At 34.2% G+C, this 24,300-nt stretch overlaps 1 long non-coding RNA gene across 11 annotated transcripts in view; it reads left to right on the top strand.

Moving 5' to 3' along the window:
• Positions 1–24,300, top strand: part of LOC141376130 (uncharacterized) — a 354,504-nt gene that overhangs the window by 141,917 nt on the left and 188,287 nt on the right. For 2 of the 11 annotated variants that reach the window (XR_012385385.1, XR_012385384.1), the window contains exon 5: positions 7,766–9,129. The exons of 7 other annotated variants lie outside the window; for them this stretch is intronic. This is a non-coding gene — a long non-coding RNA (uncharacterized lncRNA). Of the gene's footprint in view, positions 1–5,818; positions 6,008–7,765; positions 9,130–24,300 lie in introns of those variants that run through there. 2 more of the 11 variants (XR_012385391.1, XR_012385388.1) reach the window with 2 other exon arrangements.

Here is a 24,300-nt window from a genome sequence, read left to right as displayed (position 1 = left end):
CTACTGGGATTTTCACGCACAACCATATTTAGGGTTTACAGTAAATGGTCAGAAAAAGAGAAAATATCCGGTGAGCTGCATTTCTGTTGGTGTAAATATCTTGTTGATGTCAGAGGAGAATGGACAGACTTTCGAGCTGATAGAAAGGCAATAGTAACCCAAATAACCACTCGTTATATCTGAGGTATGCTATGAACAGGAAACTGAGGCTACAATTCGAACAGGCTCAACAAAATTGTACAATAGAAAATTGGAAAAATGTTGCCTTGTCTGATGAGTCTCAATTCTGATGGTAGGGTCAGAATTTGGCATTAACAACATAAAGGTATGGATCCATCCTGCCTTGTATCAATGGTTCAGGCTGACGGTGGTGCTGTAATGGTGTGGGGGATATTTTCTGGACACACTTTAGTACCAATTGAGCATCGTCCCAAGTCCCCGAGTATTGCTGCTGACCACATCCATCCCTTTATGACCACAGTATACCCATCTTCTGACGGCTGCTTCCAGCAGGATAACACTCTGGCCCCGTTTACACTAGTGCGTTTTAGTTTGAAAACGCATAAGTTTTGCTACGGTTACGCCATCCGTCCACACTACGCCGGAGTTCTCGAGTGCCGAAAACGGAGCTTTTTGAAAACGCTGGAGAGGCCGTTTTCATTCTAAAACGCTGCTGCTCCGTCTCAGTGTGGATGGGGAAAGACGGAGACATCTGAAAACGGAGGCGGGGCTGCAAACGTTCGCCTCTCTGATTGGGGCTTTTCCTCAATATCAAGTAGCCCACACACAGTTCAGTCTCGCATCCTCTTCTTGTAAGTTAAGACTTCGCAAGTTTGATCAAGGCTGCAGTCTCCCCCTTCTCAGTTTGATATGGAAAACATACCGAGGACACGGGTAAATCTTCAAAGGGAACAGTGTACTTTATAACTTCATTCACATCACCTTGGCTACGTTGTTTCACTTTCTCAACAATAAAATGTAAACATGATTTAAGGAACTGCCTATTTTCTTTTTAATATTAGCAACTTAACAAACAGCAGAAATGTTGAGGCGCTGTGCTGCATATATGAGCGTCATCTTCACTGTGTGGATATTTATAACAAAACGGAGCCTATAACAACTGCCTCCTTTCAATTTCAGTGAAAATACGATACGCACCCTCTCTTTTGCTGAATATCAGTTTTAATAATCAATAATTATAAAAGTATAACATACAATAAGTTCATACATTGTGGGAAATACAGACGAGCGATCAGTCAATGTACCTGGATTAATCATTAACTTATCTTTGCGCTCAACCAAAACATGTTACCCATGAACAAGTAACTTAATAGATTCCAATGACCAAAGTCAGGGAATTGGCCTATGTCGTTAGATAAAGACAACAACATGAATGAAATATCACGTTTAGCAAATATAGTGAGATTAGATCCAGCGAGAGATGCGTGATGAGCAGTCCGACAAGCAGAGCTCTCATATGGGTAGAAATGCTGGAGCGCTTGCCCGAGAGTGTGTGTGTGGTCACGTGATGTGCGTTTTCAGCGTTTTGGTGTGGACGGAGAGCAGTTCAGAAACGCTGGGTAAAACGCGAGTGTGGACGCGGATCGTTTTCATTCTACAACGCCGTTTTAAAACTAAAACGCACTAGTGTAAACGGGGCCTCTGTCATGGAGTCCAAATTATCTCAGACTGTTATTTTGAACATGATAATGAGTTCACTGCACTCAAATGGCCTCCAAAGTCACCAGATCTCAAACCAATATAGTGTCTTTAAGAATGAGGTGGAACAGGAGATTTGCATCATGGATGTGCAGCCGACAAATCGATAGCAACTGCGTGATGCTGTCATGTCAATATAGACTCAAAATCTCAGAGGAATATTTCCAGTACCTTGTTGAATCTATGCCCTGAAGGATTAAGGCAGTTCTGAAGGCAAAAAGGGGTCCAACCCAGTACTAGTAAGGCGAACCTAATAAAGTGGCCGGTGAGTGTAATTCCCTGTGATGCAAGGGAGCAACCACACCGTATATCAAGCACTAGAAAAAGATCAAGAGTTAAACTATACAATGACCTTTACGATTTATTTGTGATCAATCAAGTATCATGCTGATAGTTCATTCTGTCATTGTTTGTTCAATAGCATTAGCTTGAGGGATGGAGAGCATTTGTTCATCCTGCAGAAGGTCTGCTCATGGTGATAAATGAAAGGAATAAGAGTCTGTTACAGGGGACAGTTTTTTCAACCGGTGTATCATTTGTCCTCTCTGCATGCTGGATGTCAGATTCCCTGAGGACCCAGACGACATCCAGAATTATAGACACAAACACTGCCACCTCTGAGACTTGTCTGTTTGTAAACCTTATTCATTAGAAAATCATTCAAAATGTGGTGATCTCAAAAATGTGGAATGTGTCAGTAGTTCAATAATAAAAAAAAAATTGTCCTCTTTCAATTATAAAAAAAATATATAATAATATGATCAGTATAGTCAAATTGAGCTGTTTAATTTACAATGTTATTAAAAAATATATTTGATTATTTTTATATATTAACACATTTTATTTATTTTAAGAATCAAGGTTTCTGGTGATCTGCGTTAAACAGGTTCTATTTTTTGTTATTAAAGGCCACCTATTTTATTCCTTTTTCAAGATTTAAGATACGTCATTTGTGTCCCCAGAATGTGCCTGTAAAGTTTTAACCCAAAACACCCTTCACATTACTTATTATACCTTTCAGAATATTATAAATTTCTGCTCTGAACAATATGTAGCAGTTTTGTTGCCTGTACCTTTAATGCTAGTTCTCCCTGCCCACCGTTCACATGTGCCTGTCAGTGTGTGCCTCAATCTCCAGCTGCATCAGATAAACAGCACAGTGACAGACATGAAGGAAGCAGATCCCATGAAATGTTTGTGAATACTACAGTGAGAACACCCCATACTTGATTATTTGATGTATTTGTTGTGGAGTTGCAATTATGAGTCACACACAATGTTGTTATAAAGTTCACACATGGACACAAACACACACACACACACACACACACACACACACACACACACACACACAGCGTGAGCGTTTAACTTTGCTTTGTCTGTGAAAGGATACACCTTAATATACACTGCTGTATGGATATCTGTTATGTTAATGTACACAATAAACCTGATTTAGGCCCAATCACAATTCTTTTTTTGTACCCCTACCCCTTCCCCTTCAAAATTTACCACTAAGAAATGGGACACCACTACAGTACCTGCACACGTCAGCATTTGTCATCATGAGCTCTTGCTTCAAATGAGATCAGATGATCGCGACTGCTGTAGTTATTCCAGTTAATTTTAATTTATTTTTTGGTATTTATCTTCAGAAAATCACCGATGGCAACGATATCATGTTATCATAACGATATAATGTGACAATAAGATCGTAACTGTACTGTTAGTTTACACTCTGGCCATATTCATCAATTTAAACACCAGAAAACAACACTGGCATTATACCAGACACCGTAAAAAGGTCATTCCCAGTCACTAGATGCTTCCGACAAGGTATTTGAGTGTTATCGAGACAGGATGTTTTTGGACTACTATACAGGAGTTATTATTAGGGATTGTAGATAAGTTAGCGAAATTTAGAGGTTTTTTTTTTAATGTTGTTATTTTTTTTAAGCATGACGGTAAAACACGAATGTAATTAATGTATCTACTAAGTTCCGGGCGCAGCTATGCTGTCGTTCTGGCTGGTGTATTCTGGGAAATGTTCTTATCTCTTGATTTCGAGTGTGGTCCTGAAAAATCTCTCTTTCGAGGGGTATCTAGCCTCTCCCCTTAGCCCTACGCCTTTAAGCTAAAGAGAATTGGAAGATGGGCTAAGAAGTAAAATTGAGACTGGGCCTAAAAGTCCACAAAACCAGGATTGAATCGTCATCAATTGTACTGACATGTGGCTGTGGTGATAAAGTAAAGAAAGGTGTTAAACTTGTAAAACTCATTCTTAATCACATTTGATGATGACTGATGATCACAGAGAGCTGAACAGATCTTTAAATTCCAGTTAGTTTTTGCACATCTTGTCTTGTTGATATGATTATATGCGTTACTACAGAGACATGTTAACAAACGGCTGTCAATCAATTCAGTGGGTGGGGAAACCGCATTCCTGTGTCACGTTGTGGTGGGCCTCAAAATGGGAGGAATTTGGATCCTATTTTAAAGTCAGGAAATTAAAAAAAAGAGACTTATTGTGTTTATATCACCCCAATATGAGTGTGGACACATTATACCTCCACACAGTTCTGTCCAGACAGCTTCCAAAAGATGATTTTCATCATACTGTAGGTGCCCTTTAAACAACTGGACAGCAGATATTACTGTGAACATGAGCCAGTCCATCAAAAAATCCAGCCATTAGCCTATTTTATATATGAGATAGAGAAGAGATATAGCATTAAATCAGAGACACATACAGGGAAAACTGGAACTAGTTCTGCTCAAAATATATTACACCTGAGATATCCTGTCTAAAATGAGATTGAACTTAAAATGCAGGCCTTCTCTGAAAACAGAATCCACTATGACCAGATATTGACCTTTAAAAATGAAAGCCCAGGGCCAATCTTGAGAGGAGGCTGGAATTCAGATTCGACCATTTGAAGAGCAGTGAGCGAATAATGATGACTGTGACATTCAGACCCGCATGGGACTCATTGTGAAGGACATGACAGGGAAAAGAAAAAAGAAAAAAAGATACTGCAGGGAAGATCAGGGCTGGTTTCAGAAATGGCCAACAGCAACTGCTGCTCCTGCAGACTCTTCATGACTTTGACCTCTGTCTTGAAATCACCTCAAATTACAAGGCCAGACAAATGCCAGGTTTAACACTGCAAAGTGAGAGTTTAGCAGAATAGCTAATTAATATTAAGTCTTACTCTGAACAAAGTGAAGCCGATTAAAAATTAAAAACTTTAAGATGATGAACCACTTGTTGAAATGATGTTTTACTGCCAAAAGCATTTGTTAGTGAATCACATATGTTTATGCGCTTCTAATTGCCATTCTTAACCTTGTGATTAACTCATTAATGAAGCAATGGGAGAGTTTATTTTTCCTTTAATGGCTTTTTGGCGATAAATAAAATAAACCAATAAATACTGTGGCCAGACCTTTTAAAGCAGAAAAAAAACTTTTCTCCTGTAGAAGGGTTCACTTAGTGTAAAATTATTTATTTTTTTTCTTCGCACTTTCCTCGCAACAAATATTTTTTTTGGCTCCTAAGTGCCGATGGCTCTGTAAGTGCTGTAATTGTTGTGCTGTAATTTTGCTGTCAGAACTCAAATCTGTGAGGATTTTTATAGTCATTTTTAAACAGCGCAGTGCAGGCACTGAATTAATTTCTTTCACAATCTGGGCAGAAGTGCTATTATACATTTAATTTTTATTTATTTACTTCATTTATTATTTATTCAAAATGGCAGTTATTTATTCATGCTTGTCGACCCCTGTGCCCATCCCCTCAAAATTAGAAAATGCATAAATACACAGCAGTTGGAATTAAATAGTTGTTAATTTAGTTAAATTATTTGAACGACATAATAGGCTATTGGAAGAGAAGGCTTGGTGATTTCATCTGCAAGAATTTTCAAACAGCATTATACCAAAGACATTCTGCTCATTCAGTTTCTTGAAATGAAAGTGCCACTTCTTTTGCAAAGTATATTATGCATACTCTACATTTGGGTATTTATATATCATTCTATTGTTCAAACATTTGGGGCAGGTACGATTTTAAGATTTTAAACATTTTTTGTCTTTACAGACAATTTACAAATGGAGGAATGGAACTTGTAATTTGAATGACAGCTACACTCTTTGTAAGAAACAGGGCAAATATAAAAGTGTTAGAAGTTCCAGTGTATGAGCATCTAGGCCATGTCAGCGCAGAAGGACTCCACACTTGACCAGTGAGAATTAAACTGAGGGAGAACACCATCAATGAAAAATGTTGGTCAGTTGCACTGTTTTCTTGGCCTGATTAATTATGGAACGTCGTCCTAGCTTGCAACACGTCTGAGACCTTTGATTCAGCAGCAGAAAAATAGAAGATAAAATGGGTTACTTTCATGTCAGGTTTCTATGTATGCAATTAAATTCCACTTTTTCATTCAGTTAAAATGACAGTTTACCCCAAAATGAAAATGACCTCATCATTTGCTTTCCCTCGTGTGGATTTTTAAACCTTTACAGGTTTATGTTGAACACAAAAAGGTTCCCTGTAACCAGATTTTGTTTATATATATATATATTTTTTTTTTATGTTCAACAAAAGAAGGAAACTCAAATTGGTTTTAAAGAGCCCCTATTATGGGTTTTTGAAATTGACCTTCCATGCAGTATGTAACACAGCTCAGCTCTAAGTGAAGTAAGCATCCAGCTAAGGCTTAAATCTGAAAGTGCACCGTGTTTAAAACTATTGGTCCATCTATAAAATAGTTGACTCATAGTGGTTCAAATAAATCGCTGCTGTAACAAGTCTTTAGTCGTGGCGGCATGACGTTGATACAGAATTCAAGCCCTGCCCATTTGCTGAAGTTGCAAACCTAGGAAAATTGAAAACCCAGACTCCGCCCACAAACACTATAGAAAGAAAAAGAGAAAGACAAACATTGTAGCAGATCCTGGTTGAATTATGCCGAAGACGAAGACGCTGTGCTCTCAAGTGTGAGGGAAAGTTTTAGAAAATAGAAAATTTTCCCCACCCAAAGATGAGGCTGTATAGATTCAGTGGTTGAAGTTTACACAGCCTTGTGCTGTGTTCCCATCATTTTTCTGATGAATGCTTCAGCAAAAGATTTATCTGCTGTTGGTTAAAGGAAGCATCAGAAAACACTATTGATGTATGGAACTTTGTCAGAGCTTTACAGGAACTTTACAGTTGACAGTTCATGAATCAGTTTCTTTCTCCATTTTAGTGTAAGTAAGTGCGATTAAAATGGTTACCTTTGTTTTCTCTAGCTTGCAAATTATTTATTTAATTGTGTTTTGTTACTTGTACTGAGTCTTACCTTTTTATGTTCTCATATCGCATCTAAAGCCACTTTGAAAACGCAATGTGTGCCAATTTGTTTACAGATTTAAATGTGTTTGTGAGCTCAAGATCAACTGTGGTTTGATGTTGCTATGGCCAACGTCAGCTGTTCCTGCACACGTGCAGCAGTCAAGTTTTAAAAAAAGTTCAGCTTTTGCCACTCTGTGGATTAATACTGAATGTGTGTCACAGTTTTCACTTCTGGAAAAGAATAGAGCAATATGCTGGTGTTAAACTGCCTTGCTTTAATGCACTCTTGCATTGGGCTCACACATATACTGTACACTCTGACTTCTTGCTGATTAGCCATGCTGGGTATTTCTCTATGTCTCGCACTAAACCCATTCAGCCAATCACATCAGACTGGGTCATCTGACCAACCAGCACAGATTAGCATCACGCCAAGGAGGGGTTTAGGAACAAATTAATCACTGAACGAATCATATGGGACTTGCATGCATATCAGCCTGTTGTCGGAGACCCCAAAATATAACCTTTTTGAATGCATAATAGGGGCTCTTTTTTCTTTTGGCGGAACGATCACTTTAAGTGGTTACATTTTATGCTTTTATTTTGTTCATAATTTTAGTTTATTTTTCATCTTACTCTGATTTTTAATGTTTGTTTATAATTTTGGCTATTGTTTACAAGAAGCAATTTTTTGTTGTTTTTTGCCAGACTTCAGGAGTTTTCATTTGTGCCATTCCACAGTCCTAAACAATTGACTGTATCTATAAAGCTATAAATCCATGGTTCCAGGAGCACTTCAGGTGAACAGACGGGATAACAAGCATTTGTGGTAAGATGTGGTGAGTCTAACTGCTGCACTTCAGTTCTCACACATCCACAGCAGTTTGATTCTGACCCCAAGAGAGAAAGCAAGGCCAAGAAGCAGAAAAGAGAGTTACTTACTCAGTGGACAGCCATTACAGCAACAATGCAGTCAATTGGGATCTAAATGGGAGTTTCATTTACCAGCACCATTGACTTTGTGCTGATTGTAAAGCCATTTGTTTAGATGTGTTTGTGAGAACCATGATTTTCAGTAGTTCACTAAGCCATTACACTGCAATAGGAAAAAAGAAGCTATTTTATCTGAGAATGAAATGGAAGGTGCTAGTTAAGCCTGGCTTTTGAACGGTAATACATATTATGTCCTATGATTGTCAACTTGCCTGACTTTGACGATTATTCAGTTAATTATGTATTTTAATGTAAATACTTGAGCATTTATATGGTGCCTGTAACTTTTTCAGTGGGTTGCATGTGTGTATTGTCTTAAAGCACCTTCATATTACTGCTGTCTCTGCTTTTAATTTTAATCAAACAAATGTTAATGAAATGACTGAATAACTGTAACATCAATAGTGATTAAACTTTATTAATTTATACCGGGAGGTTTAGTAGTGTTCTATTTAATTCTATTTTTCAGTTTCTGTATCTGAAAAATAGTGTTGGAGGAAAACCTGAAATGCACTGTTTATTTTATTAGTACCTTTGTTTTTGTTTTTTGCTTGTTGTTGGATTTTGTCTTGTTTTTTGATTTGACAGTGGCCTGTTTTGTTTTTTCTTAATTTTTTTTTATTGAGCATATAGACTAAACCAGACTGACATTGCGACCTAAAAATTGTGATACAAACCGAACCACAAATAATCTATACATTTGTACCATGAGTGGAAATACAGCTGTACCCCCCCACTTAAAATACAAATGAAATGAAAATGAGCCACATGATTTTTTTTAAACTCATGTTGCTAGTTTTGTGGTGAATAATTCAACTGTGCATGTCATTAAGAGCTTGCCCTTGTAATTTAAAATTAAAATCTGAAAATGCACTTCCTGTTTGCTTTCAGTTAAATTTTCAGATTACGTCTGTCTGAGGTATAGGGTGTGGCTAGCATGTAACCACACCCACCAACTGTCAGTAAGGAGGAGGTGTCTGTTAGGTTGTAATAACTCACTTGAAACCCTTTTTCTGATCTTTTTGAATGAGATGCGTACTTTACTACATCCAATCAGCTCTCAGTAAAAAGCAAACCACACCCCCCTGTTTTCTCATTTAATATTTTTCTTTTCCTTTTCTCTAGGTGTCACGATATGAAAAAAAGGTCACAGCTTCCAGTTCATGCAGAATTTAAGTTGATTTTCAGTTGAGAACATATACAGTATAATCAATTTATAATATATATATATATATATATATATATATATATATATATATATATATATATATATATATATATTCCCCAATCTCTATTTAACGGAGAGAAGATATACAGATTTATAAAAATAATAGGTTTAATAACTATTTTTAATAACTGAATTATTTTATATTTACTATGATGACAGTAAATAATATTTTAGTAGATATTTTTCAAGACACTTCTTAAAGTGACATTTAAAGGCTTAACTAGGTTAATTAGGTTAACTAGGCAGGTTAGGGTAATTAGGCAAGTTATTGTATAATGATGGTTTGTTCTGTAGACTATCGGAAAAAAAAAATATAGCTTAAAGGGGCTAATAATTTAATAAAAATTAATAAAAATGTTTTTTTTTATAAAAACTGCATTTATTCTAGCTAAAATAAAACAAATAAGACTTTCTCCAGAAGAAAAAAAAATATTATGAGACTTACTGTGAAAATGTCCTTGCTCTGTTAAACATTTGGAAATAATAATAAAATAAATAAATAAACATATATTACTGATGTTTGGTTGTTTTGCACATTCACTGTTAACAATTTTCTTTAGAATCTACTGTATCTTACTAGCAGCAGTTCACCAGTAACTTCAAGTCAAATACAGCAAAAATACAGTATATATGTATTTACAGCACCATTTATCTTGCAGTACAGTATATGTATTCACAGAATTTTATCTGTATCATTAATGTAAAATATACCCTAATGTTCACCGTGCAACTTTAAAATACAAAAGCATACTGCACAACTGTCCTACAGTAAAATGCAGTTCATATTACAGTTAAATAAAGTGCTATTTACAAAAATCATTAACAGTGCTAGTATTTCAAAGTAGATTACAGCTCATGCCTGACAGTAGATATCTGCTGTGTGAGCCGCTCTGTAAAACAGACAATCAGAGCAGAGCGGTTAATATTCATGACCCTTCCAAAAACAGACCGTTTTATTCTAGAGATAAATCGTAGGGTTGCAAATGGACATGTAAAACCGTTTCTGGAGAATTGTTCCACTTATATATGACACATAACATATACAGTACAGTGCTCAGCATATATAAGTACCCCCCTCACAAATCTCTCTTTTAAACTCATATTTTTAATAGGAAGCTATACAATATTATAGTTGTGCAAATACATTAGATTAGTCAGTACTGAAGTCAAATATGGAGCTTATCTGTTATCATTTAATTGTATTATCTTTCAATTGCTAAATATGTTCGGTAACTAAAATGTTATTTTAATAAATAAATCTGTTGAAGTCAGAATTATTAGCCCGCCTTTGATTTATTTTTTCTTTTTTAAATATTTTCCAAATTATGTTTAATAGAGCAAGGAAATTTTCACAGTATGTCAGATAATTTTTTTTATTCTGGAGAAACTTTATTTGTTTTATTTTGGCTAGAATCAATTTTTTAAATACCGTTTTAAGGTCAAAATTATTAGCCAATATATAGTAAATTATTATTTACTGTCATCATGGTAAAGAAAAATAAATCAGTTATTACTAATGAGTTCTTAAAGCTATTATGCTTAGAAATGTGTTTAAAAAAAAAAAAAAAAAAAAAAAAAAAATATATATATATATATATATATATATATATATATATATATATATATATATATATAAATAAATAAATAAACGGGGGCTAATAATTTAGGGGAGCTATAATTCTGACTTCAACTGTATCCGTTTAATAAATCTGTTTTGTTTAAATGCAACAAAATACATTGCCTATATTCACTGAGAAATGGATAAAATATTCATTTTTAAAATGAGTTGTACTCAATTTTGCTGAGCACTATATCTAGATATCAGATAATATTTCACTCATTGTATCAAATCATTCTATGGAACCTTTAAATGTACTGTATGTTATAACAAAATCCTGATGTTCCTTGTCCACTATTACCAAAGTAATGTTTTTGCCAATAATAACACAATGTCTATTTCACTACACATGCCTAAATATAAAAATATAATTCTACATGTATTTTTCAATTGACGTTCAGAACCAAAGATGCGGTACAATATTTTTTGAAGCCTGCTCTGTGAAAAACATCAATCAAGGAATGTGATGTGGGTTTTATTTAGCAGCTGCACTCAGCCATGTGCGATCTGACAGCATGAACCGCAGCAGTGTCCGGTACGGCTGCCTCAGGTGTCTGCTTCAGGAAATACACGCTCCACAGAGGGATGTAAAGGGAAGAGAAGGGTGTTCAGACAGGGGACTCTAATTAGGGAGTGTGAAGAGGCAGAGCATAGAGTCTGAGGCCTGACAGCATGTATGGGCCCCATGTTTTTAATGGCCATCATTTGCCTGACAGCAAGTCAGACTCTTTCACTCTTGTCCTCTCCCACCATTTCAAGTAAAAATGAAATTTTGTTTCCCTAGTCCTCTTTTCTCCCAGTCTTACCTTGTTCTGTGTTTTGGTTTATCCTTTTAATATTAAATACAGTGCTGTAAAAAGTAAGCACACCACATGGGATTGCAGTGTTTGTTTTTTAAAGATAGTGAATTGTCTCAGAGTTTTGAGTAATGATAAAATGTAGGCATCACGGTGGCGCAATGGGAAGCAAGATCTTCTCACAGCAAAAAGGTTGCTGGTTGGAGCTTGGCTGGGTTAATTGGCATTTCTGTATGGAGTTTGCATGTTCTCCTGTGTTTGCATGGGTTTCCTCCAGGTACTCCGGTTTCCCCCACAAATCTAAAGACTTATCCATACTGTATGAATGAGTGTGTATGAATGTTTCCCAACGATGGGTTGCAGCATCCGCTGAGTAAAACACATGCTGGATAAGTTGGCAGATCATTCCGCTCTGGCAATCCCCAGATTATAAAGGGACTATGCGGAAAAGAAAATGAATAAATTAATGATAAAATGAAGTTACTAAGTTCAAGAAAACAGCTGTAGATGCAAGAAACACCAAAGAAACAATCATTATTTTCTCAGCACCTGTTCACACCTGATATTCGAACTTTAAATAAAAGAGCAAAACAAATTCACATCTTGCTTTAACCTCTTCTGTGATCCAAAGATGTCAATAAAAACCTTAAGTGTTCACTCTTATATTTGAATATGTATCTATGGTTTTGTGAAGATCCTGTAACATGGAATAATAAATGATAATAAAACACAGAAAACATCACAAGAAAAAGGGCAGGTCTGTTAGATTTAAAGCTGCACAGATCAATTTTGACATGCCAAATTTAAATATAATTCTTGACCCATGTGTTCTGTTGTAATATCAGTTTCTACTACTGTAGATAACTTAGGATCCAGTACTTGCTTTAAATTAGGGATGTCCCAATTTTTTATTATTATTATTTTTTTGGTCCTCGAGTCCAAATCAGAGTCATTTGATTAAAAAAAAAAAAATTGATTAAAAAAAAATTATTTTAAGATTCAACAACTCTGTTTACAAACAGATCACTTTTGGATTTTAGTGCAACAGTAAATATAAGAAAAACTAATATAAAAACAAATAGCACCTCAACTTAAAATACCCAGCAGGCATTCCCAAGTTGACATATCTCTCAGTTTGGTATATGGCAATGTTGTCATCAACTTTATAATACCTCTAGACTGCAGACATACTCGTGTTTTCTGATTCAAGCTGCTTCCATGTTCAACTTTGATGACATTTAAGCCAATAGCGTCTCTGCAACAAGGTGATGTCAATCCGCATGTGTTGCTGTTTCTGTTTGGGGACGATATGGCCATCTGAAAATTTTGTATATCGCCCAACACTAATAACAGTAAATAATACCTCTATGCAGCTTAAAGTGACATTTAAAGCCCTAACTAGGTTAATTAGGTAAACTAGGCAGGTTAGGGTAATTAGGCAAGTTATTGTATAATGATAGTTTGTTCTGTAGACTATCGAAAAAAAAATAGTTAAAAGCTAATAATTTTGTCCTTAAAATGGTGTTTAAAAATTTTTAATATTTTATTCTAGCCAAAATGAAACAAATAAGACTTTCTCCAGAAGGAAAAAAAAATATATATATTATCAGTCATACTGTGAAAATTTTCTTGCTCTTTTAACAACATCATTTGGGAATATATAAAAAAAAAAAAAATCAAAGGGGAGTAATAATTCTGACTTCAACTGCATATATAATCAAGTCCTGTTTGAGAGGTAACATCCAATTTCGATTGATTCTGAAACTGCGTGGTCGGGCTCGATTTCCGATCACGTGGTCACGTGTGTGTTTCTACATCTTTTAATCCCCCAGAACATCAACATCAACATCATGTATAAAATATAAAAAGGTAAGAAAAAAGAGGATTCCACTTGTGATCAAGGAGATGCATTTATTGATATTATCAATGTGTTTAGAGTGTACAGCCTTGCTCAGTGTTTTAGACACATATCATACAAAGACATTTAAAAAGTACATCTCTATCTTGGATCACCCGTTTAAAAATTAAATGTTAAATTACATTGTTAAATTAAACAATATAAAATACTAATATATTTGTGAGGTATTTACTGTAATGCAGCACTATATCATAACATTATTTTCATTAAGGAATGTGTCAATATTAATATGATTCAGTGACCATGAGTATTTTTTTCTCTACTCACTATTTCGCATTATGCTAAGCTACTGTTTTTTTGAAATTTCAATATTGCTGCTTTTCTGTCTGTTCTGGTATTACATCTCTTCAATTGAGGCAAACTATCATATCTATGGAAATCCATTATGAACTACAGTTTACAGGAGTCTTTTACTGCATTGTCAGCAGAAATGAGCATTTGCTGAAGGGCCTCATTTCCCAAAATCATGCAGGGCTGGAAAGTCCCACCGTAAATATTTGATCCAGTTAGCTACAGTGAACATGAGGATGTGTATTGTGGTGATAGTGCAGAATGAAACCCCTCCAAATCATTCAAAAGAGGTCAGAAAAACTGTTTCAGATCTGGGGCAATTCCCTCTGCTTTTGCTTGTTCTCTTCTTATGACTCTATATTTATTTGCATTGTAAATATGTTTATTTATCTTCTCTGGGGTTACATTTACAGTGCTCTCCCCTGTAGCAAAATCATTTCTCAGGAACATGCCTCAACATATCTTTATCTCGATGTTCATATCTTTTACTGTAGCATCACCCTATAAAAAAACAGCAAAATACATAAACCAGCTCATTTTCAAAGGGTTTTCATTAAAGACAGATTGAAAAAATTGAATATGTTGAGTATAACTCTGCATACAGTGCATTATATCTGAGTTTAGTTTATTTTTCATTGAATGATATGACTTTTTGGTTCATCCGCAAGGTCATAAACCAATTCCCCATATCTGCTCTGGGCAGGATTTTCTCCCTTAAAAAAAAAGAAAAATCCTGTTTTTTTTGTGCTATATACATAAAATATATGGCACATGCTGTGTGTCGAAGTCTTAGGAGAGCAAGGAGGAAAACAACTTGGAGTGGTTGCAAAAGCATGCTGGTCATCAGAAAAGACCCAATCTCTTCATATTCTTGTAAAAGCTCATTAATGCACCTGCAAAGTCTTGAGAGTCCTTTATCTCCCAGCCCACACAGCTTTCAGCATTCGTTTCAGCAGTATCATGAAGATAGTTCATCATTTGGCCAAAGCATGCGAAAATGTTCTTTTGATAAACAGATTTGGCTGTTACAGTTGTTTGTTTTTGCCTCTACAAATGATCTTGCTGTTCCACACTTTAAATCACTGTTTTGATTTTTTTTTTTCTCTGGCACCTTCATTTTTAAGTGTGTAGAGGAACACATTTAGTGAAAGTTTTTTTTCATAGTGTGAATAACTTTTCATGACTTAAAAAAAAAAGCCTTTTTCTACTGTAAAGAACCTTTTTTGGGTAGGTAGGTTTTATTTATTTTTATTTTTTTATGGATTTTAAAGTTTCTTAGTAGCTGAAGAACCTATATATATATATATATATATATATATATATATATATATATATATATATATATATATATATATATATATTAGCGCTGTCAATCGATTAAAATTTTTTACTAATTAATCACACTTTTTAAATAAAAGACTGAAACTTGTAATTTTGTCTATTCAAATGTAAAATTAATGTGTACTCAAGACAAAGATGCTATTTAAATTTAAAATATGATAGTTTATCAGATTTTTGTTCAACTTGTAACGCAGATTTCATTTAAAATACCCGCAATACAACATCAAGATCCTCAAACTGTTGACTTGAAAGCCATATTTATTACAGAAATAAAAACACAGGCATGTTATTGCCATTTATATTTCAAAACAATTAATTCCAATAACAAACTAAAATTGATTTCCATGTAGTATACTAAGTGTACTGCAATAAAATTCCAAAATACAGGCATTGCAAATATGTAAATTGAAATATTATAATAAATGCAAACAAATTTACTGATTGAAAAGTTGTATTGCTGATAATTTGAGGGCTCATGGAATTAACTTAAAAGCAGAGGAATGCACTATCCTTGACAGCTTGCGATTTCATCTGGCATTTTCACTGAGTACCTTCACATGGACACCAATACTCTGATTTTAATATGATTGAGATAGTACTTAGGTTAAGAGTTTACCATGTAAACAGCAAATTTTGATTACCTTAAATAACCACCCAAGTCATGCAAGTTTTTTTTTTCTTTTTATTTGGTATGCGGTATCAAATTCCAATTTCAAATTTCTAATCTTTTATTGTCGAATTTTGGTGAGCCTGTGTAAGTCGAAAAATTAAAAATGAAACACCCAAAAATACATGAAACTCTGGAGGAAACTTTCCTTCTAAAAGTGCTTCCTTGTTCTTATCAAAATTTCTTTGCAAGTTGAATACACGTCGGCCACAACAGGAAATTAAAAAAACTGCAACTGCGTTAATTGCGTACATTTTTTAAAGCGTTAAATATTTCAAATTAATCTTTCGCGTTAACATGATAATTTTGACAGCAAATATATATATATATATATATATATATATATATATATATATATATATATATATATATATATATATATATTTTTTTTTTTTTTTTTTTTTAAGTTCTTTGGGAAACTCAAAATGGTTCTTCTTTGGCATACTTTAAATGTCCATTTTTGATGCAACAGTTTGTGAGGGCTTTTCAGAGGAATTTTATATATTTCTATATAAACGGAAGTTGAGTTACAGCAGTCAAAGAAAAAAAAACATCAAAAAGTAAAGTAAATACTGGTGTAAAAACACAAAAGTAAATACATACAACATTGATGACATCTAACAAAACAGGCATTTTCAGTAAATGCCACTACAGACTTTTGTAGACATCTGACAGAAACAGTCAAACAGCTTATTAGTAAAGCTGCTGATTTTGCTTGTGAAGTTTAATCATCCTGATGAACTGAGATTTTGAGAGATTTGTTGAATTTTCAGTTGAGTAAAAATCTTCACCCTGACAAGATACCATGTTTTTGTGTAGAACAAAAAGTTGCAATTTCGACAAAACCCATGTTTGTTTGGACAGCAGAGCCTAAGGTCGTGACTAAATTTGGTTGTAGTTTTGTAATTTTCTTCAGTGACTCTGCTTTTTAACAACAGTAGTTGTTCTGTGTTCACTCAGCACTTTGACTTTGCACCAGTGTTATTGTAAATCTTTATAGTAGTGGGACCAGTGGGAGATGTTAATTTTATTTACTTACAAGGTACAGTATATGCCTACTGACATCTAGTTGCCGCTTGTACATTTGACATAGTATACAAAAAACTATTGATCTCTTAAAAGATTGTTTTATTTGGATGATCCAAGAGACCTTCATAATTATGTTGATATAAATTTTTGAAAAGAAAATATTTTGTTGTATCATGAAAATTGCCTTTATTTTGGAGGGTTTGCATCCTGAAATTAAGGGTATAGGAATTTGAAGGCCTCATGTTATAGGAAGTTAATCAATTCCTTTTTACTTTCTTAAAATCTTTTATTTGGTTGTTTGCTTGCATGTCATTGAGAAAGTAAACATGGATAACATGTAGAAAATAACTCAGGAAAATCAGGAAAATGGCAACTGTGAACTGTGGGCTAAAATATATTTTTGTAAATCTGAGTTCTTTCAGTTCTGTCTGTATATCCCGCAATTCTTGATTCATTAATTACAATTATGTTTGTTATTTTAATTTTTAATTTTGTCTTTTAAAATTGTGAGAAAAAATATGAATTATAAAAATTATATAAGATAAAATAAACCCAGTTCATAATCATTATTACGTTATATTCTGTAGAAGAAAGAAATCTTTAAAAATAAATTATTTACAGTGTGTGGTGCAGAAGATCTTAAAATACCTAAATAAAACCCTGATCTGCATTAACTGGAGACCTTCATATAAATTAATTAGGGGGTGTCAGCAAACTTTTGGCCAAATAGTGTATCACAAGGATTCGTTGACAATGATCCATAGATGTTTTTCAACCTGCAAGCATGCAATGTATTTTTCACTGTACGGTTTGCCCTGAAAACTTGTTTAGCTCTTCTTCTTCTTGACCAAAGCCTTTACCGAAATAACCGGAGAGCAGCTGTTTGTTTACCTGACCTGATTCTGATATTCACTTCAGATGCTCTCCACATATTCTATTGTACAAATCTAGCCATGTTCAGCCATGCACAGATATAAACCGTGTTCCCATTTCACAAAAGAGCAGCCAAACTGATAACACCATTGCTTCAATTAGCATAAAATATATAAGATATACCAACCCAAACAAGGTTCTCTCTGAACGTACTTAAAATATTTTTCTAGTGACAGTCAGGCAGATAGTCCGGCCAAGTGTCACAAAAATAAGAGCTCATCTTGGGGCCAATTACTGCAATGCACATTTCAAGCTGTAGTTTTTTTTTTTTTTTGCAAGATACAAATATAATAGTATGGCCTTAATTCATAAAAAATGCAGAGCAGTAACATGAATTAAACACTATTTGGACTACTTTGTTAATGTTTGTTTGATTGTAGTTTGTTAAAATGCTCTTCTCAGGCAAATCATTTAGAATCCTGAAATTTTAACTGAACTGCTGTACAGTAGTCAACAGTTGAAATGAATCACAGCATTTTTAAAATTGTCTTGAGACCTGAATGTGTCCGTTTTAAAATCGTTTTAGGACACACTTGATGTAAGGCTTTGATTCCCTTTAAATGTTGACTACTGTAGTTGCAGTTCAAAGATTTTCTAAACATTTCTCATGCAGTGTTTATTATTTTGCTAGTTTACAAGCTGTAGTTTAAACAAACTCTAAAACCTAAACTTTATAGCTCTAAAACTGATCAAAGGACAATGAAGGTTTGATGCACACAACAAAGCTAGTGGATATGTCACAGAGACGCTGTTTACATCTGTCATAACTTGTTTTTGTAGATCCAGTCTCAAGTGGACGTGACTTCATGTGCATGGGGTCTGAAACATTTTGAGCTTATTCACTTTCGACTACTTCCTTTATTACATTAATGTTTCATTAATGAAACACTAATGTTTCACAGTGTCTGTGTGTTTACACTTTGTCTATGTTCATTATTTTTTTCGGTTTTCATGGGCGCTAGTTCTTTGGTGTCGGCTTCGTGTGTCCTGTTGCAACAGTCCTGATTCTAACAAAACTCCGAAGTGTTTTATAGATTTTTGGCTCTGCAGAACTGAAAGCTGCTGCTCTTTGTACGTTTTTTTTGTCCCCTTTCACTTTCATATGCAGTCTTTTTATTCCCCACTTCTGACTGTCTGTGATTTAATCTATGAAGCTGCATGTTAATATAAACACTCCTATTTGTAAGTCGCTTTGGATAAAAGCGTCTGCTAAATGACTAAATGTAAATGTAATATTTGGATAATCTCTAAAATACTGTATAAAAAAAATGGTGAAATTTGTATTAATTAAAAAAAAAAGTAAAAAAAATCTGCACTTTTTTAACATAATAATTTTAATAATTAATTTCTAATAACTTGTCTTTTGTCTTTGCTGTGATGACAGGATTTGCAAGATACTAGTGTTTAGCTAAAAGTGCAATTAAAGACTTAAGGTTTTTAAGTTGGGTTAATTAGGCAACTAATTGGAAAATAGTGGTTTGTTTGGTTGTTAATAGAAAACAAATCTTGAGGGTACCAATAATATTAAAATCATAAAAAAATCATAAATAAATAAAAACTAAAGGAAATACTGTTGATATTTACTATAAATATTACTTGCTAAATATTTGTAAAATAACTAAGGGATTTCTATAATCACTGTACACACATGTGGACAAACAACACATTTTGATTAATGCTTCGTGGCTTAGATTCAACAAGGTACTGGAAATATTCCTCAGATATTTTGCTCCATATTGACATATGAGATTTGTTGGCTGCACATCCATGATGCGAATCATGCATCAGAAGATGGTTACACTGTGGTCATAAAGAGATGGACATGGTCAGCAACAATACTTAGATAGGCTGTGGCCTTGACACAAGGCTCAATTGGTACTAATGGGCCCAAATAAGACAATATCCTCCACACCATTACACCACAACCAGCCTGAACCATTAATACAAGGCAGGATAGGTCCATGATTCTATGTGGTTGAGGCAAAATTCTGACCATACCATCCGAATGTCGCTGCAGAAATCGAGACTCATCAGACCAGGCAATGTTTTTCTAATCTTTTATTGTCGAATTTTGGTGAGCCTGTGTAAATTGTAGCCCCAGATTCATGTTCTTAGTTGACAAGAGTGGCACCCGGTGGGGTCTTCTGCTGGTGGCTGGTGTGTGTATGTATTGGAGTAATAATGAAATTCAAAAAGTATATAATAAATTCAAAATAAAGCTTATTTAAGCAAGATGAGCCCACATTATGAAGATGTCTTAATCTGTCAACCTATATTAGATGTTTATCTAAATATCCCTGCTTGCAGTGCTTAGTATGGCATCTATTTATCTATTTATAGATTGTATGATCACAGGAATATGTATTGAATTTGGTCTTGTCCAACTGTACAAGTTCAACTTGTGATTTTCAACAGTAAATCACTGTCTTACTACATTAGTAAAGTAATAGCAAGTAGGAATGGCGGTCAGTGAAGGAACGTTGTTTTGCCCTCATAAATAGCAAATGCTTACTTTAAAAGCAGTTTGTAATGTACTCTCAAAAATGACGTTTGCTGTTTGCTACTTGAACTACTTAGTTATAATGAGCTGAAACAGCACAATTCTCGTTTTTTATTTGGGATAACAAAATTGGTTTGTGTTCAATCCACTTATATTTATATATATTTAATAAATTAACTCAATTCCTTCATGTTGTCAGGTTTCACCCAGATTTTTTTACTGTTTATGCAGTAAAGAAGTGTTGTGTCTACAGTATATTCTACAAAAAATAAATAAATAAATAAAATAAAAAAAAAAACGTTACATTTGGCAAACAGAAGCAGAATCTGATACTGGTGACAGAAATTAATTGGATTTACAGAAGCTCTGTAAAATTGGAAACACAGAATCTATAGTTCAGTTAACAAAACCCTTTGATGCTTTGAATGAGGCTATTAAAAGTTTGCTCAAAGACGACAAGGCAAATGTGAAAGCTGGAAAAAATTCAGAGCGAAAGCCTTTGAATTGAACAATCTTTAATCAAGAATATCAATGATACAGTAAATAGCTTGAATAGCTTCAGACTTGATTTACCTGCTAAATTCAGAACGGTTGACAAACAGACATAATGTACCAAAGCGATTAAAACCCTTTCAACAAACAAGCTGCAACTGACTGAGAGAGAAATGTTGTAATCCAGATGACATAAATGATGCCTTCACGGAGCACTTTGAAGGGAGAACAATCATGGCAACCATGTTGTTGTGTCATTCCAAACAGAAGTGCAAAAAATAACCACTTCAAAGAGGCCTTTGAACATTTTCGTAGAGTTCACCTGATGGACCCTTTGCACCCAAGATACTTTGATCACAACCTCTCAGTGGGGATCAATCGGCATAAATCTGCACAAGGTTCATCAGCGTCAATTAAGCAAACCGCACCTGCAAACACGCTCGGTAAACAAAAAGCTCTAAAAGCCTCTCATCTTTTGTTTTTTGTGAAAGTCTTACAGTTTCAAGCATTGTTAGTATTATTTATTTTTAACAGCTGTACATTTCGGGCTCTTTGTAGTTGTATTAAATACTTTTACAGTAATCAAGCTGTATACTGAATATACTGTATTAAAACAAACAAAAATAAATATAAAGAATGACTATCATATTGTCATACTGTCATACACATTGTTTGCAGAAAACGCACACTAAAATGTTATATTGTTAGTTGTATGAAAAATATGATCTATATACAATATGTACTTGCGACTGTTATAATATGCTCTGTATACAATATGTACTTGCAACTTGCGAATGGTATTAATATTGGCTCCAAGTTAAATTTTTTTTATTTATTTGAATATCAAATGGTTTGTACTTTTGATTACATGTTGTTGCTTATTTAGGCTTCAGATTGTAAACATTTTAAGGACCCCCTCGAAAATGAGATAATTCATCTCAAGGGGCTATCCCATTCAATAAATTCAAATTCAAATATATAATATTTAAATTTGGTAACAATTCAGGGTGACGCGGTGGCGCAGTGGGTAGTGCTTTCGCCTCATGGCAAGAAGGTCGCTAGTTCAAGCCTTGGCTGGGTCAGTTGGCATTTCTGTGTGGAGTTTGCATGTTCTCCCCGCTTTCAAATGGATTTCCTCCGGGTGCTCCGGGTTTCCCTACAAATCTAAAGACATGCAGTACAGGTGAATTTAGTAAGCTAAACTTTCTGTAGTGTATGTGTGTTAATGAGAATGTATGGGTGTTTCCCAGTAATGGGTTACAGCTGGAAGGGCATCCGCTGCGTAAAACATATGCTGGATAAGTTGGCGGTTCATTTCGCTCTGGCGACCCCTGATAAATAAAGTCAAAGACTAAGCCAAAAAGAAAATGAATGAATGAATGAATGAATAAGTAACAATTCACACCATTTACTACTGGCTTATTACCTGCCTATTGTTAAGACATGAACTGTTTATTAGCACTTAAATAGGATTTTTTTTTTTTTACATCCTATCCAAAATCTAACCCAACTACTACCTTTCTATTCATTAGGAGCTAATAGGTAGTTCAAACTAAAACTCTTAGTTAATGGTTTGTTAATAGCATGAAATGCATATTAAAATGACAAAAAAAAATGTACATTCTATATAAACTCTCAGGCATTTTTAGAAAAAAAAAAATGTTAAAGAATTGCAAGACATTTGTATCATAATAAATATATTATAGTAAGTGCAGATCTCAATAAGTATGTTGATTTATTTTGTGCTTAAATGAAAGTAATGGAACTTAACCTGCATATTGAAAAACAGTGGGTGGATACAGAGAAAAATAGGATCTATCTGAAATCAACCCTTGATCAATATTGTCTACATTAGTCTACTAATATAGTCCACTTAAAAGAGTGAATGAAAACCAGACAGTGAATTCAAGCATTCAGCCGACTGGAAGAGATGATGTTTTGTTTGAAATTTATGGTTGATAAATCCCTCAGACAAATTATATTTTTAACTTCTTGGCAAGACATATTGTGATATTTATTTAGCATCTGTCTTGTTTTAATCTTTAGTCTATTAGTAATGAAACAATGTATTTAGTTTTCTGTCATTTATACAAACTTTATTGAACAATTCAATAAAAAAAAATGACATTGTGATATATATTTTTTTCCTGCGATTTATATATTGCGATATTTAGAAATTCAATGAACTGCTGAAAAATGAAATAATAATTCTATAATAATTTGGGGAAATTTTGTAAACATTTTCATAGAATATAAAAACATGCATATCATGCTGACAAAGGCGAGCTCATTTGGTAAATGAAAAGACACATAAGAAATTGTGATAAATTAAGCTAAAAAAACAGCTAAAACCCCTGAGTGGTTTATAAAATAACATGTTATAAAACAAATAAATTGTGACAAGCTAAACTCAACTTGTTCTAATAATTGCCAACAATAAACTTACAATAATTAAAATAATGGCAACGGTATTAAAATGCAGAAGTATAATATGGCTTCTGCATGCATGAAGAACGTGAAGCAAAATGTGCTGTGCAATTAGTTTTTTTAAGAACCCTTATGTCTGAAATAGTTGATTTATATCAGAATAATTTAGAATCATATATAGAAAGTGTAGAAATTATATATTTCTTTCTTTTAAATCAAACAAAAAATATATTATATGAAACAAATATATATAGCTCTGCATCTCACCTCCTGCGATGTGATTATTGCAGATGTGCACGTCACGATTTCGATCGTGCAGCCCTAAATTCAATAATTTATTTAGAAATTTGTGGAATCCGTCTTGTGGTCAGACATGGGAATTAGGTATAAGAATTGAGTACAGTGTAAAGCTGCTGTCACACTGGACTTTTCTCCCCAAACACTTCTATTCATACGCAGGCGAATGCTTCAGATCGGAAACCCAAGCTTGTGCAACGAGTTTCGCTTCATTGGAAAGTTCAAGTTTGATGAGCTCTGATTTGCGAAATCGCATCTCATGATTGCGTGAGACCAATCAAAAATCAAAACATGACCTCTCTAGACAGAAATTTAAAACATGGACTAATAGCTTGCTTTTTTAAATGTCTAATCATCTTATTTGATCCCACCCCATCGCCATACAACAGAATTTCACATCCACAAACTCTTATGTGACCATGGCATTATATGGGCATTCTCTAGCCAATGAGGGTACTTCGTTGGTACACTCGTTATTGTGGCACATTGTGGGATTGATTGAGTGAACATTACTGTAAATGCTTGCTCCTTCAAATAGTGCACTGTTTAAATGTACTGTATAGGGGCGATTTCAGATAGAGCCATAAAGAGAGAGGGAGAACAGGAAAAAAGAGAGCAGATATTTGAAAGGACAGAAGGGTAGAGGGAGAGCAGGGGATCAAGTTTTCAGTTTAGCCACAATCCATCTAATCAGGCTATTGGTATTCAGGTG

Source organism: Danio rerio, chromosome 9, assembly GCF_049306965.1.
Source record: "Danio rerio strain Tuebingen ecotype United States chromosome 9, GRCz12tu, whole genome shotgun sequence".
NCBI classification, from domain to species: domain Eukaryota; kingdom Metazoa; phylum Chordata; class Actinopteri; order Cypriniformes; family Danionidae; genus Danio; species Danio rerio.
Note: the sequence above shows the minus strand (reverse complement) of the source record. Positions and strands in the feature narration are given on the sequence as shown.